Below are 21476 nucleotides of genomic sequence, written 5' to 3' on the forward strand. Positions count from 1 at the left end.
TGTCATTTTCAGTATTTGTAGAGGCTTCCGCGAAACCCCGCAAGTGTATTACCATGTTGTCGAACCTTACGGAGACAATAAGGTAGACTAAGGATTGACCAAGCAAGAAAAATGGTGTCACACGATATAGTACAAAATTAAGAAATTATGCGAAAATGTTACAATGTTAACGTAATATAAAAATAAAATAAAAATAAAATAAAATAATGCTATATTATTTTACATAAACCTTAAAATAGATGTAAAGTAAATTAATTTATTTGTTAAATTAATTTATCGGTAATTCACAATATATCGCGTACGATACAAAAGTTACCCGAGTGGAAATTTAGCTTAACAGTTATCTAATAATTAGCTCTCCAGTCCGTGATTTATCTCGCGGCTGTCTAGCAAAACTGTCTAGCACCGAGTCAGAAATGTAGCGCTCAAAACGTTTAGGCATTAGACAATTATTACCGGCTAATAATGAGCTAAAAAAGCTAAATATCTAAACGTTTTTCGTCAAGGTATTAGCCTACTGCGCGTGCTGATTTAGCCAACACGCGCTAATAAAAAAATGTTTCGTAATATTTCAGTTTCCAAGAAAATTAAATTTATAATCTCCACCTTAGAATTACGTAGCCGTTCTTACGTAAAATAAAAAAATTTTTTGTGACATTTGACGTAATAAACACAAATCATAATATTTTAATTTTTAGTTGTAGCATCGATCATATTTTTATACGATAAGTAGTTCACAAAAATATTAATGCATTTTCGATCACGAATTTATTTTATTCCTGGCCGAAAACAGTTGAGCTTGAAAACAGACTGGATCGGAAAATTGCACTTCAGTCGAACGGAAAGTCAGTTCAGCGAAATATATTGATAAAGTTTTTACGTCTGCAATTTGTTATAAAAGTTATCTAATGGGAAGAATTAATGAGACCGCTATTACAATTCGAAAATGTAGAATGAAAAGGTGTGCCACGAAATAATAATGTTTTTTACGCTGGTGTCCAAAAAAGTTGTCCATTATTTTTTTAACTATTAATTAACAAAAAAAAAAAACTGACAAACACTGGCTTACAATTTAAACCCGACTATGTCGTCGATAATTTTTTAAAGAACGATAATCAAGGCAATATAATGCATTTTCTTGTCTATATCTTGTTACAAAATTGCCGAGATGAAATGCAATTTAGAATTAAAGGAGAGTGAACAGCTGTAACAAACTTAAATTAAAATTTCTTACCAAGTACTAACTCATCGAAATTCATTGAATCTATCCACCAACTACTGATGGATATTATATCTATAGAATATTTTCGCGGAATAACTTGGAAAGTATTCGGAGGGTATGTCGAAGAATGTACTGACGGCTGGAATTTTAACCGTCTGTCCACTCTGTGCCTTATTAAATAGCGCCATGGGATCCACATGGGAGACTTTATTGCATATACACAGAAGATATTGCAAGAATCATTTGTCTATGTTAAACATAATTCTGCCAATCCGGTCTGAAAAACTTTGAACATATTCGAACTCCAATTTACACACTTATTATAAAAGTTTGTCAAACTTGCAACGCATACTTGCATATTGAATGAGTATGTATAAGATAAAGTAAGAAATGTTAATTCGAGAGACAGTATTCTAATATTATAACGTGTAAAGTTTTATATGCCACGCGAAATCTTCAGCTTTATGAACTTCGGCGCATTTGCAATTTTTTATTCTTTCTGCGTAACGTTGTGTTTTAATGTTACAAAATTGCATAATATACCGCAGCAATAAGATACAGTAAGAAAAAGGTATGACATAATACATTCGTCAAATCTGAAATTATCGCGCTATTTAAAACGTCGCGCCCGTTGTATGTATATGCATTGCGTATTTTTATACAGAACTTTACGTATTACAGCATTAAAGTTACCGTGTGCAATTTAATTCCTTCTTCTTCTTTCTTTTTTTTTTTTTTCTTTCTCGATAGTTTAGTTAAGTTTCTACGCGGATAGTCTTGTATGTGCGAACGGTGAATCAAAGATTCGAACTACCTATATACTGTTACTTTTAGTACGCGGTACCAGAATTGGGTTGGCTTTTTGGTAGCAGCGGTGCCCAACCACGGCTAAATCTTGGCGGTAACAAAGTGCGAGATTACTTTCGCCGATAGTGAATGACTAGGGTACTTGGAGTTAAACCTTTTCCATCAGTGAATGGGCTCTTTCGCTCTTATGCGAAGGTGTATACTCAGTCTCTTAATTGGCTGTACCGTAAATCCCGTTCCACTTCTCAATGCAATTCTCCCGTAAAACGCGGCTAATTGCATGATACGGTTGTGAGTAAATACTTAAACGTCTACACTACGTCTGTAGCTAGATTCAATATAACTGAAAGAGATTTCGTCAACTTACTGAATTAGTGGAAATAACGAGATCCTTAGCTTTTACGCATGAATATCTCAAATAGGTAATTTTGAATTCTATAGCAACTTATTGCACATTCTCTGTACATTCTTGTTATAATGTGTAATAAGTATAAGACTTGAAATATTATCCGGCTTAAGTACCTTCTCGTTTTACGTTCATACAAATCGCACCGTAAGCGACGTTGCTTTATTGTGATAACGTTAATTTTTATCTTTCTTTCTTTTTTTTTTTTAAATAATATATAACAACTTTCGTGTAAAACGTAGCACGCATAGCGCGATATATTAAGAGAAATTTAAACTGGTCCGTTTTATTGCATGCAAAGTGGTCAGAAATATATTATTTGATAAAAGAAGTGGATAAAACCAAAGCGATTATTAATGAGTGTTACTATACGTTATTGCGGTATGCGAACGATATGCAGCTTCGTAGAATTGCTATCAGCTGTTACATGATTTACGATATTTTCATAAGTCGTTGCTTGTAACGCAATTCTTAACGAAAGTGCGATGAGAAATGCTGGCAACTTTCCGAATGCCCGAGGAAATGCGAATTGCGGATATCAAAGGAAAGTAGCGATAGTGCGAGTTAATTAATTGATTGCGCTGCAGTCCCGAAAGGAGCTGCGTGGACTAAACTAAACTTCCATCTAAATTATTATTGTAATTAAGAGTATAATTGCAATTTCAGACTAACGTCTGAATAATGTTGAGTATACAGAAATTAAAGCCAGCACCTCTTCATCGTTCTCTTTTTTTGTTCTCGGGAAAGACAGATGGAAACATATGTGATGCATAATATGCTTTTGGCATTCCGCATGTTTAAATAAACACAAACTTTTGTATAACTATCCGAAACAATGGAGCTATTCGTTATGCGTAGACAGCATAGCAAAAAGAATTTTACCGCTCACAAAAAAAAAAAAAAAAAAAAAAAAAACAAAACGCATTACTCGCTGCGCTCTTATTTAATATTCTTGTACATGCATTATCATTTTATATTGTCCAATTAAATATTCACGATTTATTTGCGCCAGTGTTTAATCATTCGATTAGAATTCCTCTATATGAAACGCATATTAAAATGTACCGTTGTATTTAAAAATAAATGTACTTTTTAATACGTTTTTTGTTAAAAAAACAACAGTAAAAGAAATTATATTACTTCAATCACGGAGATGCGCATGCATATTTTTTTTTTCTTTCTTTTCAATTACATACGTACTTCATCAAGATATGTAAAGCACACCATAATGTGCCACTTCATTACGTGGGCTCATTAACGGGAACTCTGTACAGGTCGTCACAAGGCGAAATATATATACACCTGGAACATATTACATGTCTCCTCGCAACTGTCGTCTGCACGACTTTCATTCTTAAGCAATAAAATATCCAAGTGGACTATTTCCCGACAAGAATATTCACACGATTCTAAAAACTAAGCTACTTTGCTACTCTCCGCGTCACTGTCGCCGTCCTGTCGAAAGTGTGTCGCGATCTTCGACGTGCGCGATTCTCGATCAACCAGGAACGAGAATACATCGGGGGTGTTCGCGAACGAGCGCGTGGGTGGATAGATTTTGGCACGGCGAGAGGGTGTCGGTGCAGTTAGGAGATCGGGAGACCAGGGTTGTATCCACGTTCACTCTCTCTTCCCGCCCCCTCTTTCTCTCTCTCTCTCTCTTTCTTTCTCTTGCCTCCCTGTTCTCTCCCTTTTCCACCCACCCTCTCCTGTCTCGTGCTCTCTCACCCAGCGCGACTACTGTCGGGAGCACCCAGGCGGGCAGTCAGTGCGTCGTCAGCCTCCGCGTCGTCGCGACGCTCCTCTCTCTTCTCTCTCGTTTCTCTGGACTCTCTCGGTGGTGTCCGCAGCATCGCGACGCTACGACGCGCTCCGCCGATTATTTTATCCCGGGAGAGACAACGCTGTTAATTTTCCTACGATATATAAATTAACGACCGCGGACTTAACCATCGATAGCAATCGCAATAAGCGATATAATAAAATATCCATGTTTTTTTTCACATCTCCACTTTAAAAGTGTTTTCGTTTAATCTGCGTAAAAAGAAGGGTGCTGATAGTTAGTTATAAAAAAGAAAGAAAAAATTAGAAAGCGTTTAAACACCTCGACCAACTTTTTTTTTCCCCAGACATTTTTTAAATGTAGATTCTTATCTTTTGTACGTTCATCGTATTAAAATATACCGTAAAAATTTATTAATATTTCACGCGTAAAATAAATAATATTAAAAAAAGGTTTATGTTGATAAAAAAAGGCATTACTTGAGACGTAATATTTATGGAAGATTGAAGAAACTCTGCATCGTTTGTAAGTTCGCTTTTTCATTACCTTTCATTTCATATTTTATATCGAAAAGAGCATAGTTCGCAATTTATTACATCTGGATAAAAAAAAAGAAGAAAACTCTTTGTCTCAAACAAAAAGGGAGAAAGGAGAACGAAATTGAGTGACGATAGTATATGCATTTTCCGCGGAGAAGTTATTAAAGGAACGGGGAAAGCGTTTTCTTGTGTCAGCCGGTGAAAAAAAAAAGGCTAAAATCGTGAAGTTTTTTTCTTTTTATCAGACGTGATCCATCTCGGCTTTTCGATCAAGTGATCTATCAGATCTCACCTTGGGACGTACAAGTCTTTCAAGATTTCTCACCTTCAAAAGTCACGCACGAGAGTTCTTTTCTCTTTGCCTTCCGGAGCGTCGCGTACTTACTCAAAGCCTCATAGAAACTCGTGGATTTACTACTGCCGGGTACGTATACATATTAATTGCTACAATTGAGCCCTCCCACTTTGCATGTTACATAAAAATAAAGTACAATATAAAATAAAACAAATTAATTCAATAACGCTTGCGTTAACGTATTTTCGAAGCAATACTCTATTTAATAAAAAAAAAATTGCTTCTCCACAATTTGTATTGTACGTGCCTAGTCACTCTTTCGTATGTCTTCTTACTTGATTATAACAGTTATCGGCGCGTCTGCAGCTGCACTTAAGATATTAAATTGCAAACAATGTATTTGTATTAAGTTGTAAAGAACTGCAGAACCCAGAAGTTCGCGCCCATATCCCTTTTTCACGATAAGAGTATACGGAGTACACAATTTTATAAATAACAGTATAAAATGTTTAAGGTTTAATTTAAATCTGATATTTTATATATGTTGCATATTGTACTGACACTACCGCGTCTCTTGATTTACGTTGTTCTATTAGCGGTTAAAATAACTTATATCGGCAAACATTGATCTTACGTGGTGTGTAAATTCTACGTCTATACTACTATTATTCCATCCGAAAGATACGCACATGTGGAGATTGATATGAGCTACACAAAACAGGATACTATAGCTTGATGGATATTGAACGATATGCTTGCGGCAGATATTCGGTTAGGAAGTAGTTTTGATCGTGCTGTTACTCACAGTTCTCTGATCAAGTTTTTAAAACTTTCCCGGCAAGTATCTTTAATATTGAACGACTCCTTGAATCTCTGATACGTAAATTCAATGAAAGATCGAATTGCAAATGCTCTTACTCGATACCTTTAGTGATTTTCTTGTGGCTGTTAAAATATTTATTCGAAAACAATTACTATTTTTATTTTCGGCAATAAATAAACGCAGCTGCTGCAACAATTTTTATTTTATCCGGTTTCGCGCAATTAATTCTTCACGTTAAACGGTGAACGTATGTAAAATGTTATTGAAATATTTTCTGATTATAACCGTTATTTTCATTTTCCGTCACAATCATTTTTAAGCGACCTCGTTCAAAGTTTTCGTTTTAACGAAAAGTTATTACGTAAGTAAACTCTTTGATCACACGAAAAATGTTACATTTATCTCGTCGTAAAGTAAATTTATGAATAATTTAAATACAATTTTTTCTAGAATTTCTTTACAAGATATAAACAAGAAAACTTTAGTCTTAGAAAGATTGGCCATTTGTGGCACAAATTATTAACATAAATCAGAAGTAATTTGTATGTCTATGAGAAATCGATGAAAATGCTGAATAATTTCTGCAATCACAATTGGAAGAGAAAAGAAAAAAAAAAAAAATATTCCATCTTTGGTTCTGGACAAATTCAATGTATGCAAATAGCTGCATTCATCGGGAAGCTGCGCTTCAATTTGTACTTGTAAACGCTTCACTTTAATAGTTTTCTAACGGCGTCGCCGCTGATAGCCGCTCGTTTCAAATAGATCGCAAACCCCGCGCGTGATATCCATTTCAGCGAGCTGCGATAGAATTTATTACGTTTCTCCGCTATTATCAACGAAAGTAGCTTGTCGACAGTATTAAGTGTAATTCGACCGCGATATGAAGAGTGGCGTAAAAACATCGTCGTTCTTATTATTCTTCTTCACTATACATTATCAGTTTTTTTTTTTTTATTCTTCTCTTATAAAAGTGTTGCCAGTACGTATACGGCCATTCGCCGGATCTCTATTATTACATTGCAGAAGGTAGATCGCGACATAAGCCCGTTATATGATACACCCATTCGCTCCCTTTTGCGCGTTTTAATTAATGATTTTACCGTAAAACGTTCGAGTCGTTTCACCTCGTTTCTCGTCGAAACTTGGAGGAAGCCCTATTTTACGAGGCGCGAAACGTGTTTGAGTGAAACGCTTCCTCTTCGAGTCTACTATCTAAGAAGCTGATTGCCAAGACTGTGTCTTATCGAGGTTCGATAGAGCTGCTTTTACAGCGCATATCTGATAATATTAAAAAGATTGTACGGAAAGATAAAAATTTATAAGACGCGACGTCGATCAGGTTATTTCTTTACCCTGCTTAAAAATTACACAATTTTTAAGCACTAAATGTGACTAATATAAATTATTACAATTATTTAAAAATAAAAAAAAAGATATATTAATTCGCGTATTGTAAATTATAAGAAATATAGTTTAATCGATAGCTTTAGTTATTACGTATATAAAATAAATTGGATATATGAATTAAAAAATTTAACCTTTTATCGGATTTTTCGCTTTACATTTTTATAATGAGATGACAAAGAAATATGAGTTAATAGTGCTTTATAGGCAGTTATATTATAGGTACAATTACAAATAGGAAATATATGTATAATTGCTAGTGAAGCGAGCAACGGAATATCTCTGCTGGTATTTCACTGATAATTTTTACGGCCAGAATTAGCGAGTTATGTTTTAATAAATTATCGCACATTTTTACGAAATGTTCATGTAACCAGCAATTTGTAGATAACATTAATTATCTGTGACTATCATGACAGATAGTAGTGAGCATTTGATTTTAATATTATATACGTATATGTTGACGATATAATTAATTTTGCAAACTTCACGTTTTACTAAGTTTCCAAGTTGCTTCATAGATATATTACAGATAATTTGTATATCGGTTGCACGATAAGTCTGCCACTGACAAGGCGACTGACATTGGAATTAAACTTGAGTTCGGTGCAGTTTGCAATATCGTGTGGTTCTGTAACCATGTTGATTTGAATATATCGACATTCAGACAATTTTGAATTCCATTTGAAATAGACCATTTTGAATAATTGCTGGTGTGTTAATTACTTAGGATCATGTTTATTTACAGTATTTTATATCAATTTAAATATATGAAAAAAAGCTATCAGAAAAAATTATTGTAACAATATTTTACTCTGCAGTCAGTTTAATAATTTATCGAGTTGCTATATGTATATTTAGACGTTAAACCAGGATTTCATATTCATTTAAACTCTAATCTGAATTTGTCAACTGTATGAGAAAGAGAAAATTGCATGCAACTATCGCGTACTTTGATGTCACATACGTTGAAAGAACTAGTATAAAATAAAAAAGTTATGCAGTCTGCGGACATTCATGAGCGACTAAACGGTACACGTAACATGCATGTATATCCGAATTCACGGTTTTAAGTTAAATGTGCATACGAAATAGAATGTATACAAAATAGTTTTAATTTCTTGAAAAGTAAGACTTAATTAAATACAGTTATATGTGGCGGTTCTTTGATATACAATTTTTAATCCCTGAGACTATAACAAAAAAATAGCGCTTATTTGTTGATCTAATATAATAAAATTTATTAATAAATAATTCTGAATAATTTGTTTAATTTTATACAAATAGAAACGGATTATTATAGCATGAAAAATAAATATGTATGTCGTAAATATTCATTCGCAAATATATATCGCAATTGCTTTATTTATAACAACAGTTTTAGTAAATAATTTCAATGTATTATTAATAAATCGTAGTTTTACTTTTGCAATAAATTGCCCTTTTAATCGAAAACGATGATCGCAAAACGCGGACATCGTAAAAAAAAATTCCCACTTTACGCGCTGGTTTCACTCTACCTTTATTTGCAATCGAAACCTTGCTTAACTTTTCGGCTAGTGAATTCAAATATAAAATGGTTACAGCGCTACAGTTTTATTTTCAATTTCCGCCTGTACGCAAATAGAATATCCGGTGTAAATCCACTTTCGCGATAAGGTTTGCATATTTTTACAACAGAATATTCATGTATATTCCGTATTTACTATATCCAATGCAAAAATTTTCTCCATAAAAAAAAAGTTATACTGTGTACCTGGAATATTTTGTTACATAATTTTATTGTAATAACACGCCTAATCATAATTCACATTTCTTTTATTATTTAATTTTAACGAGGACGTATTTTAATTAGTACCTTTTTTTATTATTAACAATAATTTTAATAACACTTTTTAAAAATTTGAATAAATTTAATATAAAAATGATTTATACTTTATTAAATAATTAAATGAAGTATTAACTTCTCTTTTTTATTAGTTTTTTTGTACCCGACTAACGATTTCTTCTTCATTCTCTTATGCTTTAATATGCATAGCCATTATCGCCATGAAGTTTTGTACTTTAAGATTTCGTTTTAGTTACGATAAGTAAATTTAAGTAAGGTAAAATATTTTATTTTAAATGCAGCTTTATAAAAATCCTAACAATTAATATATTTAAAAAATTATTCATATGTTAATATAATTACCAAATCGTTTACATTCTTTTAATATAAAAAACTTCAAGTACAAAATTTTGTATAACAATAATAGTTCCTAAATATTAATTTTTTCATTTATAATTTCTTTTATCTTTTTTTCTTTACAATTCTAAAATTCAGAGCATTGTAATTGTACCTACTTTTATAATAATATCATTTCCAAATAGTCAAAACAGTAAAAAATTAAATTAATAAAAATTAATTGTAACTTTTTAACTAAAATCTCATTTTCTTTGCTATCTCAAAATTCATATTTATTTACTCTTTTCATTATTGATTAAATTTGTTGTAACTATTAATCATGCTCCCAATCTGATTTTGAGCCATACATTAATTTCCTATTCATACAACGTACGTTATTTATCTCGTGTCCTACAATCGCGCATTGTGCATTATTGATTATTAATACGATACTGCCAAATTGCTACAAATATTGCGCATTTTATGAAACTGCGATAGGCGCGCGGGGGTTTTTTCTTTTTTTTTGTCACATCGGAAAATCATTACGTTCGATGACAGATGTCAGCAATCCGCTTATCGTAAAACTGATTTACTTTATACGGATGGAATGCTAACTAAATGCTGTCGCGACCAGAGTGAAGAATACAGGGAATTATTAATATCATGTATATGCCCTTACAAATATATGCACGATGCTGTACGAATAATATACAATATTATTTCGTAAAAAAAAAAAAATTGTTTGGATATATAAAAATTTTACTGTAAATTTTCCATTTTTATATCTATGTGTTCACGCGGTTGACTTTTTTTGTTATCCTTTTTATTATCCTTATGCAGAAGGCAGGCGAAAAAATATATTTAAAAAAGTAGACTAAAGCTTCTAATGCTATGGGAACCACAGCGCTAGAAGGCAAAAAGCTTGATCTTGTCGTCAACATATTAAATTTTCGAGATCGGATGTAGACAGCGTATCTAACAGAGAGTTCAAAGGACATTCTACGGTTCGCCAGTTTTACGAGCTTTTCCTCTGTCACTGCGATATAAAACGTTAAAAATATCGTGCCAATGGAAGAAGAGATTCTTCGGCTTTTCCTGACAAAAATTACTGAATTTGACAAATTGCGTTCCGAGCTGTATCAAAAATCCTGTTTAAATTTGTTAAAAATTCTGTCCAGATTTACAGAATGTATTTTTCGATATAAAATTATAATTGTAATTGAAACGTGACTTCAAGCATTTGGTTATCATATAAAATATCGTTCTGTAAGTACAGTGATAATCAAATTGGCAACGTAAATAAGTTGACGCGATCAGACAATCAAAGACAGATGGGTCATTTAAAATTTACGCTTAGAGAGAGCCGTCCACGTTTGAGTCTCACCGAATCAACAGGTATAGATTTACTGCTATTTAGTTTGCATAAGGTGGATTTAAACATTCTCGCACATGCGTGTTCAAAGCAATAAGATGTTGTCAACGTTCGCATACCAATTTACTTAATAATTCGACGTTGCTCTCAAATATATGTTCATTACCAACATACAAAATTGGTTTAACATTTACTTTTATTCCAGTTCTAAGTTAATTATTACATTTCAGAAAAGTTGTACGTATGCATCTGCGTGATTAAATTTTAGAAAATTAAAAGTTACAAACAATTTTGAATCTCATAAAATATGTCGGCAATTACAAGTGTTCAAAAAAATTTTTTTTTTATCAAAATTAATTCAGGAAATCATTGGCTACAAAGTTCGGTAATCACTGAGTTGGAAATGGCGAATAAAACGAATAAAAAAAAAAAAAAAAAAAAAAAAAACTGCTTTTGCCTCGAGCAAAATCGTACACAGCACAGGGGATTACGAGAGCTCATTGGCCCTTATTTTTTCGTAATGTGGACTTTTTTTATTTTTTGCCAAGTTCTACGAAAGTTTTAACATGCTCGACAACCTCGTTTTCATTTGAAAAAAAACCTTTCATACGCATTAATTTCTGCCAGGCTTATTTATGTTCTTGGTTTTTCCTGCGTTACGGCACATAACGGAAGTCACAATGGAAAGAAATGCGGCGAACGGCGGTAGTAAAGGGGGGAAAAAACGTGAGCTACTCATTCGTTGCGAGCTCTTCTTGTCCTTTGAACCCGTGACGAGAAATCAAAAAGAAGAAACACAGAGACATTATCGCGACAAATTATAAAACCCAAACAATAGCCCGAAAGTAATATTGAAATTCTATCTTGTAAATGTTCGAATCGTTGAAAAATTAAATTAATTAAAATCATACGTTTATCGTTAAACTTCTCTTAAAATAAATTGCACGTTCTAATTTTTTATAATTAATAATGAAGTGAATGCAGCATTATAAATAAGAGACAAACAATTAGATAACGTTCTAATCTAGAAATGGCCAAACGTTGTATTTGTCGCCTGTAACTTACAAAACAATTTAACTCGTCGTTCGAAATGCAATTTTAGCGTGTACATACGCTCAAACTCACGCGAAAGAGCGCATCTATTTGGAATTGCGTTTTCGTTCATTTTGAAATGGAAATAAAACCACGATCGTTACACCGTACCGCGATACGTGATGCACGATGCAATAGTTTACATAAATTTAAATCGCATTTTCGGACAGCATTCTAAATAAGATTTAGAGGCTTCTATCATTCTCCCATGCTTACTTGCGTACGAAATAAAATGTTAAAATATAAAATTAAATTTAATAAGTACTGTATATTTTTCGCGCAACGTTACGTAAGTGAGCATAATTGCAATACATGTTTCGTAAGAGAGATCTGAATATTCAATTGGTCAATCGAAATAACAAACATGGCAGGAGTCATAGAGAAAAACAGTCATATGCGTAATTAGTTAGTTACGTTAATTAACCGACTTCATAGAAAATGTGATGCAGCGTGATTTAAACAAACACGTTTTGTAATTGACTTTTTCGTTCCACAAATTTGTACAACACGAATGAAATGGCTGTAGTATAACTTATATATTATCACGATATAAATTAATAGCACGTAACAATTAAAATAAGTCCACATTGTGATTATATCATAACTCTGGCTATTAAATGCGACGTTTTTTTCTTTTTCTCTCAGTACGAAGCAGTGTTGCAAATTTTCTCCTTTTCTGCTAATTATTAGTTAATTAATTTACATATTTTATTATAACTTATTTCGATTAGTAATCAACAAATTCGATAATACCAATTTAAGTAAAATATAAGGGAAAGTAAAGTTTACTAAAATTTCGAGTAGAGGAGTTATGCCCTGTTTATTCAAAACTCGATGTCCCGTAACACGTTATAGCAGCTCGTGATGTCAGCTCACGATTCATTCCACTGACGTCTGTCCCGTTCAAATAGCTGAAGTTACTTGCGCGAGCGTATACGACAATGCGTGAACACAAGCGTGGAGAACGGTCCTATTATTTATCGGCGGAACTTCCCCCGAATACGACACCTTTGGGAAAGTCCGATCGAATCGCGTGTTCCCTTCTCTTCCTTTGAGTTTCTATTTTCCTGCCGGGATGAAAGATGTCTGCCACGACGTAAATTTTACACGCCAACGATACGACAGCTTATATATATATATATACTGTATTCTGGTAATCTAACTGAATTGTGATGTATCGCAAGTTATACGGTTTGCTTGCGTATAAAAATATCACGCGAGATACACTATAATTCAGTGGAAAGTAGTTCAGAAGGAGATACCTGTCACCACCACGCATCTTACGTCCGTTGTAATAAATCTAAGCAATGCGATTTTCCGTCATTAAATGAAATTCCGCCGTCATGAACACACATCGAGTAATCCGTTATTTTATTATTATTTTTCTTTTTTTATGACCTACGTTATGTATAAAAATACATTGGAAGTTTTGGAAAGTTTGCGAAAGTCATTGTGCATTAGCGAGACCATAGAAGGACATGGAGAAAAGTTGGATAAAGTTTTACGATTTTTACGAACAACTCATCGTTTAAAGTTTCGCATCCGCGCAAACTGCCGAATTCATTCTTTTATATCCTTTACGACATTGCAGACACCCCTCTCGCCACCCTTAGACTTTGCTCGTTTTCATAGTCGGCGCGTCAATCTCTTTATCGCGTGTATCTCCCTTCCAATCGTAACTGCATGGTTATAGCTACCAAATTGCTAAAACAACACACTTAAAAGATGGTTTCTGACAGGAGCTGGTTATCTGAGAATATATGCTCGTTTAGTAAAGTAATAATACAGAACAGTGATTTTTATTCCTGGCAGGTGTTTATAGCGTGTTAATTTTACGACCTATTTTCTATCTAAAGTTCATTTACAATAAAATCTCATTATGTCACTTCAGTTGGTACTTTTATAGCGCAGATCAGTTTATTCGAAAGTTACGTGTATAAAAAAAGTTATAACAATATATCGTATTTCCTTATTCTTCGAGAAGTTTTTTTTTTTGTAAGAAATACCTAAAGTATATACGGAGACAATGTATTGTATTTATATAAAAATAAGATAGCGGGCTACAAGCAAACTTATGAAGTTATATATAAAAAAAAGTACTATAAAAATGTTAAAAGTTTGATTACGACGTTCAACAATAATCAATAAATTTTTAAAGTTATTGGTCTGCAAATAACGTATTTTTCATTGATATTTTCTTTGTCGTTGAATGAAAGATAAAACTTTTGCTCATTCCCTCATTTACATGTAAAATTGCATAAATCTTTTTTGTTTATTACTTTATAATAAAAATATGATAAATCACACAATATTAATGTAATTTTCCTCCAATGCACAGCGATGCGTAATAAGAAGCTGTGGTTATTCTTGCGGTTAAATTCGCATGTCTGACTGAAGCCAAGCTTTACTACTTCCGCTGTCGATGTACCGTAAAAGCAACATAAAAACCTTTTACCTTATTTTTCTCTTTGGTTTATCTATTTACCTGTGTAACTCTGTTAGTTCACTGTAGTTGTATATAAAGTTTGTCGGTTAAAGATAAACAGATAATAAATAAAAAAAAAAAAATGATGTTAAAACTGTTGAGACAGAAAGCGTTAACTGTTTAAAAGAAATAAATAAATGCTGAATAGTCTCTAAAATATTTAACCTACAAATGCTCTCAGTTTTTATTTAAAATTAAAAAGTGATAGAATAAAAAAAAGCACAAGTTTAACTGTTAATTACTGCGTGTTACTAGTCTTTTTAATCGAGCCAATAATTCGATTTCCCGCATGCATTCAACGCTCGCTGATCAGTTTCGTACCTCCAATTACAAAGATCAGTTTGCGCAATCCACTTTAATCATTATAAATTCTCACTACCATTTATTTGATTCTGCACGTCGGAATTCTCATCATTGCAATTGACACTCATTCTCAATCATTTATTTCATATTTTACTGGCCGCCCTGACGTACCGAAATCGATTATGTACTATATATGTATTCGATATGCATAATTGGCACTCCCTAGGTACCTTCTGCTAAATTGATGCCGATATTTGACACGTGTAATCCCTAACTCTCTCAGCTATTCCATTTACAACATCGATCGCAGACTACATTCGTAAGACGAGAAGTACAACGTCAAAATAATTATCTATAACCGATATTCAAGACATATTTCTGAAACATACATTATAATATTCACGTAAACAAAATTACTATTAAAATTTATATCAGTACCATTATTCTATCGAGATATTAATGTAATTTACCGAAGCGATTAATGTAACTGTGCTTTATTTATTAAACGTGCTATTTTAATTTAATATCGACTCACTATTCATCCTTGATTTATGTTAAATTCTAAAAACCTAGATACATTTTACAGTGATAAATTCGCGAGAATATAGCGAACCGATGTGGCAAGTTATATGTTCGTCCAACATAATCTGCAAAAACTAACCCGATTGTAAGCTGCGAGCTTAGTACGTCGTATAAATAATGTAAAATATAATTCCCATGCCGCGGCATGAACGACAGAGAAAATAGCAAAATTTACGTGCCGACCAAAAAGACATTCAGCCGGTAGCACCATCATTTATCGTTAACACTTCGTTAACGCGTGGTCCAATCCGTTTACGCGCTTTTAAGCCATCAAGCGATGCATTACGGGGCCGGCAAGCGCACGAGCACTCAAGAAAAGCAGATTGGATGTTCGTAAAATTTATGACGCTGACTCGACGCAAACGGCATAACCGTTTTCCGCCAAGCTATCGCACGATCTCACGCTTCGCTTTTCAACCTTTTCACGGATATGACGATTCGCGCGGATGTCTCTTTTACGGAAGCATCTGTTTCGCACACAGGTTATCCTGTGAATACGCACAAAACGAAGCCTTATCTGTCCTTTTTTTTTTCTTTTTTTTTTTCCTCGCGACCCGTTCTAACAATGACCCACGCATGCCCCATTCTAACACTTATCTTCCTGAATACCGAACCGCGCTCGTTCGTTAAGAGCCCGGCTTTTCATTTGTAAATCGCGACGCTTTTTTTTTCTTCACAATACCGCCGGATAACAGTCGTCCCAAGCACTGACGTGTACTTTTCGACGACATTTCCCCGTCGACTCGAATGAAAAGTAACGCAAAAATCTGTGCCATATATAAACGTAACACGTTCGCGTGGGACGTGAACGGGACATGCGGGAGAATAGAATTTTATGATATGTCTGCACTATTCCAAGAAATTGTCGACTGAAATCGGTTTGCTGAGTTAAGTCTCACTATTGAAAATGATTCATTGAATCAAACGTGCCTCGCTACGTTATCATTATGCGCGTAATGCGATATATCTGCTTGCGCTACGATTGAAGGAAATATAACTTTATATTTTACAGAGAAAGTTTGCCAAATACTTTTATTAAATATTGCGAAGTATTACGTTTTATAAAAAAAAAAAAAAAAAAAAAAAAAAGAACTTCGCTATTTTTTTCCCTCCCGACTCTTTGAAGACTATTCCTGAAATGCAAAGAAAGGTACGGAAAGGCGTGCGCTACAGAAATAGCGATCCGGACCCGTTTTACTGCCACATTCGTTTGACTCCTTACTCTATCGATTGGAACTTTTTTTCTCCCGTTCACGCTGGTGGCTCAAAAGATTTTTTGATATGTACCACTTTTGCGCAGACGAATTTCAGGCGTGTGTTTTATGAAAGAACGCGTCCCGATTCTCGCTGTCGTTTCGGAACTTTGCTCGTTTATTTATTTGCTTGACCTGTTACTCAGAACGCTCGTAAATCTAGCGATTACGGATTATCGACTGTACAGTCGCGCAGTTTTGAAAAATTCTATCTGGAGTTGCGAGTCCATCGACTAAATTACTAAATGCTTATGTAATCTGATAATGCACCGATATTGTTTTTGCAATTATAATAAAAAAAAAAGAATTTCGCTATTTTTTTCCCTCCCGACTCTTTGAAAACTATTCCAGAAATGCAAAGATTTTAAGAATTATTATTTTTCTGTTTGCATTAAACTTGTATTGTAAAAATAGGTTTATTACGATTTTATTGCGATAAATTTTAGTACGATACGGCGTGTACGAATTAAAAAACGATATTATTTTATTAATTAAAAAATTGATGAAAATATCAACTGTGCCGCAAGTGGCTGATAACGTCGATTGTGCCGCAAGTGGCTGATAATGTCGACTGTGCCGCAAGTGGCCGAAAATATCGACTGTGCCGCAAGTGGCATAGAAAGACGAATCGTCTCTCCACTTGCGAATTAACTACATTTCAAACTACGCTACTTCTACTTTTGTAGGAAACGAATTTACGAGATGTATAATTTAAAATTGTACAGCTATCAATTATTATAATTAAATATAAATATATTGCAATATTTTCTCGTAACTTCGTTGCCTATTTAAAAAAAAAAAAATCGACTCACATTAGATGCGACGCGGGCGAAGTTCAGCAATGATGATGCCATGGTAGGACGATATCTGTAACACACAAATAAAACAACAATGAAAAAAACATGTATAAAATAATAATTATTGTTTTAAAATATAATTTCTACAAGCGATTTTTTTTAATTTTTTTTTCAAAAGAATATTTAATGATATAATTGTCTAAATTCCGAAAATACTTTTATAAAAATAATTTTTCTAAAGTTAAATTTCTTTTTTTTTTTGCATTAATTCTTTAATTTTTTTTGGAATAATAAAATTAATCAACAAACTTTAATATAATTAAGAAAAGATAATTACCCAAACGGTGCTTCGCCGATGCCCGATGTCCATCCTGGACCTGATCCTCCTCTCAGAATTTCAGATCCACAGGTCACTCGCGACACTCACGAATACGCGCGCGAATTAATAACTAAAATTAATTAATCGCGCGATATTGGCGGCACTACCGTTTTTAAAATTTCTATAAATTTCGGTCGCCCGCTTACTTTTGCGGTGATCGCGACAAACCCCGACCGTGGTTCGTTTACTTAATTATCGGCAACGAGTACTGAGCTGTAAGAGAACTAATTAAATTACACAATAATATAACAACGAATATAAAAAACTACTTCTACTACTACTACTACTACTAGATATACATATATTAGGTTGTCGGAAAAGTCATAATTTATTTTTACTATAATTTTTAAAGGTAATTTATTTATAAAATATGCCATGACTTCCGAAAAACCAATATAATTTATACTAATTATGATTTACGCGGTTTACGCGAATTGCGCGATTTACGCGAAGCACCCGATTTACGCGATTAACCCGAATTATTTAATTTATATAATCTTTTATTTATTTATTTATTAAAAAAAATACTTTTGTTTGTTTCTGACTCACCAACCGATGTGCAGCAGCGGAGTTGATGATTCCACGATAATCTGTAACAAAAAAAAGAGAATATTTAATTGTAGAGATGCTACAAGTAATTTTTATAGTAAAAAAAAATTATATATGTCTCTAAAACAGATTTCCACTAATCCTATCTTAAGAAGTTGGTGCGTTACGCATGAATTAGCTTTTTAATTGTTGCTCAAGAATAAATAAACTTGTAAAAAAAAAAGAAAAAAATTAAATTTAAATAGACTAAAAAATAACTTTTTTTTTTCCCCCTTTTTCTTACAAGTTAATATATCCTTGTAATAGGATAAAATAAGTCAAAAGCGAATGAACACGCGTAAATTTAGCTGTGTATTCGCAGTTGGCAACTGTCTGCATTTATATGCGCTATCTGTGAAAGTACGGAAATGTCAACCTCGATTCCACCACGCATACGGTTTCCAGAATGCGCGGTTTAACCGCACGGGACGGTAGCTAAAATTTTTCGCTCGTTTCTGCTCCCTTCCGCTTTCCGGGACAGTAGGAAATAATTGAAATATTTCTTTTCCTATTTCTTTTCTTAGCAATAACGCACTCGTTTTGTATTATCAATGAAGCCCGCTTTCTTCAAAAGCTACCAATTTTATTAAGTAATTTTTTTATGTAACATTTTTATTTTCAACATCGTATTATATAAAAGAATTATAAATTGTCAAAATTGATTATTGAACGTCGGTCTAACTGAAAGCCAAAACTGAACAAGATTTATACTAACGGTGAATCCCTTTTTTTTTTTTTTTTTTAAATATAATACTCTTAGTAAGAATTTTAAAATTCTGATATGCAGATTAGATCCGTCTATAATCCGTTCATTGTTCGATTAGTTTTTTTATATGACACCATCGTACCATGAAATGTATTTATTGTCCGATAGAGTATCACGTATTGAAATATCGGCTTCTCTAGAAAAATCCATTTCGGAGCATCATGCTTTCAATACAAAATGGTCAAACGCTCTAGTCACATTTTTATTTCACTTTAGAATACATCAAATGCCGTAATCATTAAGTAAATCTAATAAAATGAATAAATCAACGTGGCCATTAAAAAAAAAAAACAATTATAGAGCGCAATTGCACGACTTTTCAACGATTTTACAATTCAAAACTTATCATAAATCTGGCTAGATTGAACGTGCGGTAAGCGTTTTTACTTGTTTGATAAACAGGTACTCTGAAATGGATTATTATGTTTGCATAAAAGATCTTTCACCCTAAGAATGTGTGCTAGAATATTTCGGATAATCCGAACAACGGATATCGACAAAATTCTCAAAGTATGCAACGACGAACGTGAGAAAGAAACTTCGCAACGCGCTGGGTAAAATAATAGGAAATGAGTACGAAGTCAAATTGTAATTGCGTTTATATCGAGTCCCAATTTCTTTATATTACGACCGACACACTTTTATTTACATCGTACTTACTATCACAGTAAATATTTCGTCTACCACCGGAGTATTTTGTCCTCGTAATAAAAGCAAGAGGATATTTTACCCGAACGCTACAGCGCTACCCGTCGGATATTTCCAAGATTCTTCAACAATGCGCCATATCTACTGCAAATATTTTCCCGCAGCTATGTGATCCGATTCGCGTCTTCCTTGTATCATCGTCCTAGAACCGCAAATACGCGTTGATCGCCTTTCGCGAATAAATCCAAGATCTTGATACATACTCCATTACACGTAATATGTGTATTAAAGGTGCACATAATTATTTCTGCACTAGCGTAATGTAACTCAAAGATAAAATAAAATTTAAAAAAATTAATGGAACGGTGAAACTTTTGAATCTAGCGGCGGACGACAATAAAAGAATAAAGTTATTTTTAAATTTAATACTCTCTGATAAAAATATTTCTTTGAACGTAATTAATGTAAAAAACTGAACTTTTTCTTGTCGTTGGTAAGGAGTGAAATTAAAGCAATTGCGTGATACTTCGTGCTTAATTTTCAAAATTAAGTATTAACGCGCTGAAGTCACCATACGAGATTTCTCGTGAGACTTCAACGTCGAGGAAACTTCAGTTTCCAATCCCCCAATCCCGCACTCATGGTCTTCTCGAGATGTCTAAACGTCCTTTTGAAACATCGCGATAGTCTCCGCGAGCGTAAACACGTCAACAAGGAAGTCCGGATATGCCGGTTTGCTTCGGGAAAGCCGCGGGGCAAAACGAACGTGGATAACAAATGGTTATTTCACGCGGAACTAACGACTTTTCTTTTTGTCACGTGGACGCTTCTAACCAGAGAACTGAAGGGGAGGGAAAAACGGAGGGTAGAACGTTTTACGGAGCTGAGTTTGGCGACATTTTTATGGATATCTTCTGCAGTAAGATTTTTTTCAGATTGCTGCTTTTATGAAGAGAGATGTATGGGGGCCAAGCAAGTGCTTTACGACGGACAGTGACGAATTGACGGAGTGTTGTACACAACACGTTACCCACCTCTACGAGAAAAATTCCACTATCAAACGAACATTTCTATGCAATCTATTTTTATAGACGGTCACGGGATATCTCACTTGGCTATGTTAGCACGCGGTACATGTCGATATATTGGTAAAAGTGTAAAAAGTGAACGCTATTGATGCAAAGCAATATGATGGAGCTCGCAAGTCCGGCTCTGTTATTTTAACGAGTCTTGTTTTTTGTTCATCATGAATATGAAAGAATTTTAATTACGTACGGTACGAGTCGCAGCAATCTACAGATATCGTATGCTCCTATGATGAATCGCGTGGCATCGATTGCAGTCGTAAAATGCTATTGCGCAAAAGTACATATTGAGAAATAAATAATAGAAGTGTCTCGGAACAGATATTGCATAAGAGATATCATTTTTCAGCGAAAAATTGTCACGCACAAAGATACTTTGTATAGTTGGATAAATACACATGAGCTTTATTGGAGAAATTAAATCGAAATATAATTAGGAAGTCGCCAGTATTTTTAAAGTAAAAAAAAAAAAAAAAAAAAAATTAAACAGAATTAAAAATTTGAATAAATGCAATATTTTAAGTATATCGATAAATTTTAAATTTTTTTAAGGGACGAATTGGCAAAAAAGTAGATATTCTAATTTTTGTTCATTAAATTTCTAAAACAAAATATTAATACAAGTTAATAGATTATTAAACGAATTAAAGCATTGAAATTTATACACGTTTTACCACATG

The 21476-nt window shown here is 33.4% G+C and overlaps 1 protein-coding gene across 3 annotated transcripts in view; it reads left to right on the forward strand.

The window, feature by feature from the left end:
- Positions 1-4181: 4181 nt before the first annotated feature.
- The window catches only part of LOC139111279 (trace amine-associated receptor 9), a 58682-nt gene continuing 41387 nt past the window's right edge, over positions 4182-21476 (forward strand). Inside the window, exons 1-2 of one of the 3 annotated variants that reach the window (XM_070671447.1) lie at positions 4182-4743; positions 5003-5181. The gene's annotated coding sequence lies outside the window, so the exon portion shown is untranslated. Of the gene's footprint in view, positions 5182-21476 lie in introns of all 3 variants that reach the window. The other 2 variants (XM_070671438.1, XM_070671456.1) reach the window with 2 other exon arrangements.

Source organism: Cardiocondyla obscurior, linkage group LG02 (assembly GCF_019399895.1).
Source record: "Cardiocondyla obscurior isolate alpha-2009 linkage group LG02, Cobs3.1, whole genome shotgun sequence".
Classification (NCBI taxonomy): Eukaryota; Metazoa; Arthropoda; class Insecta; order Hymenoptera; family Formicidae; genus Cardiocondyla; species Cardiocondyla obscurior.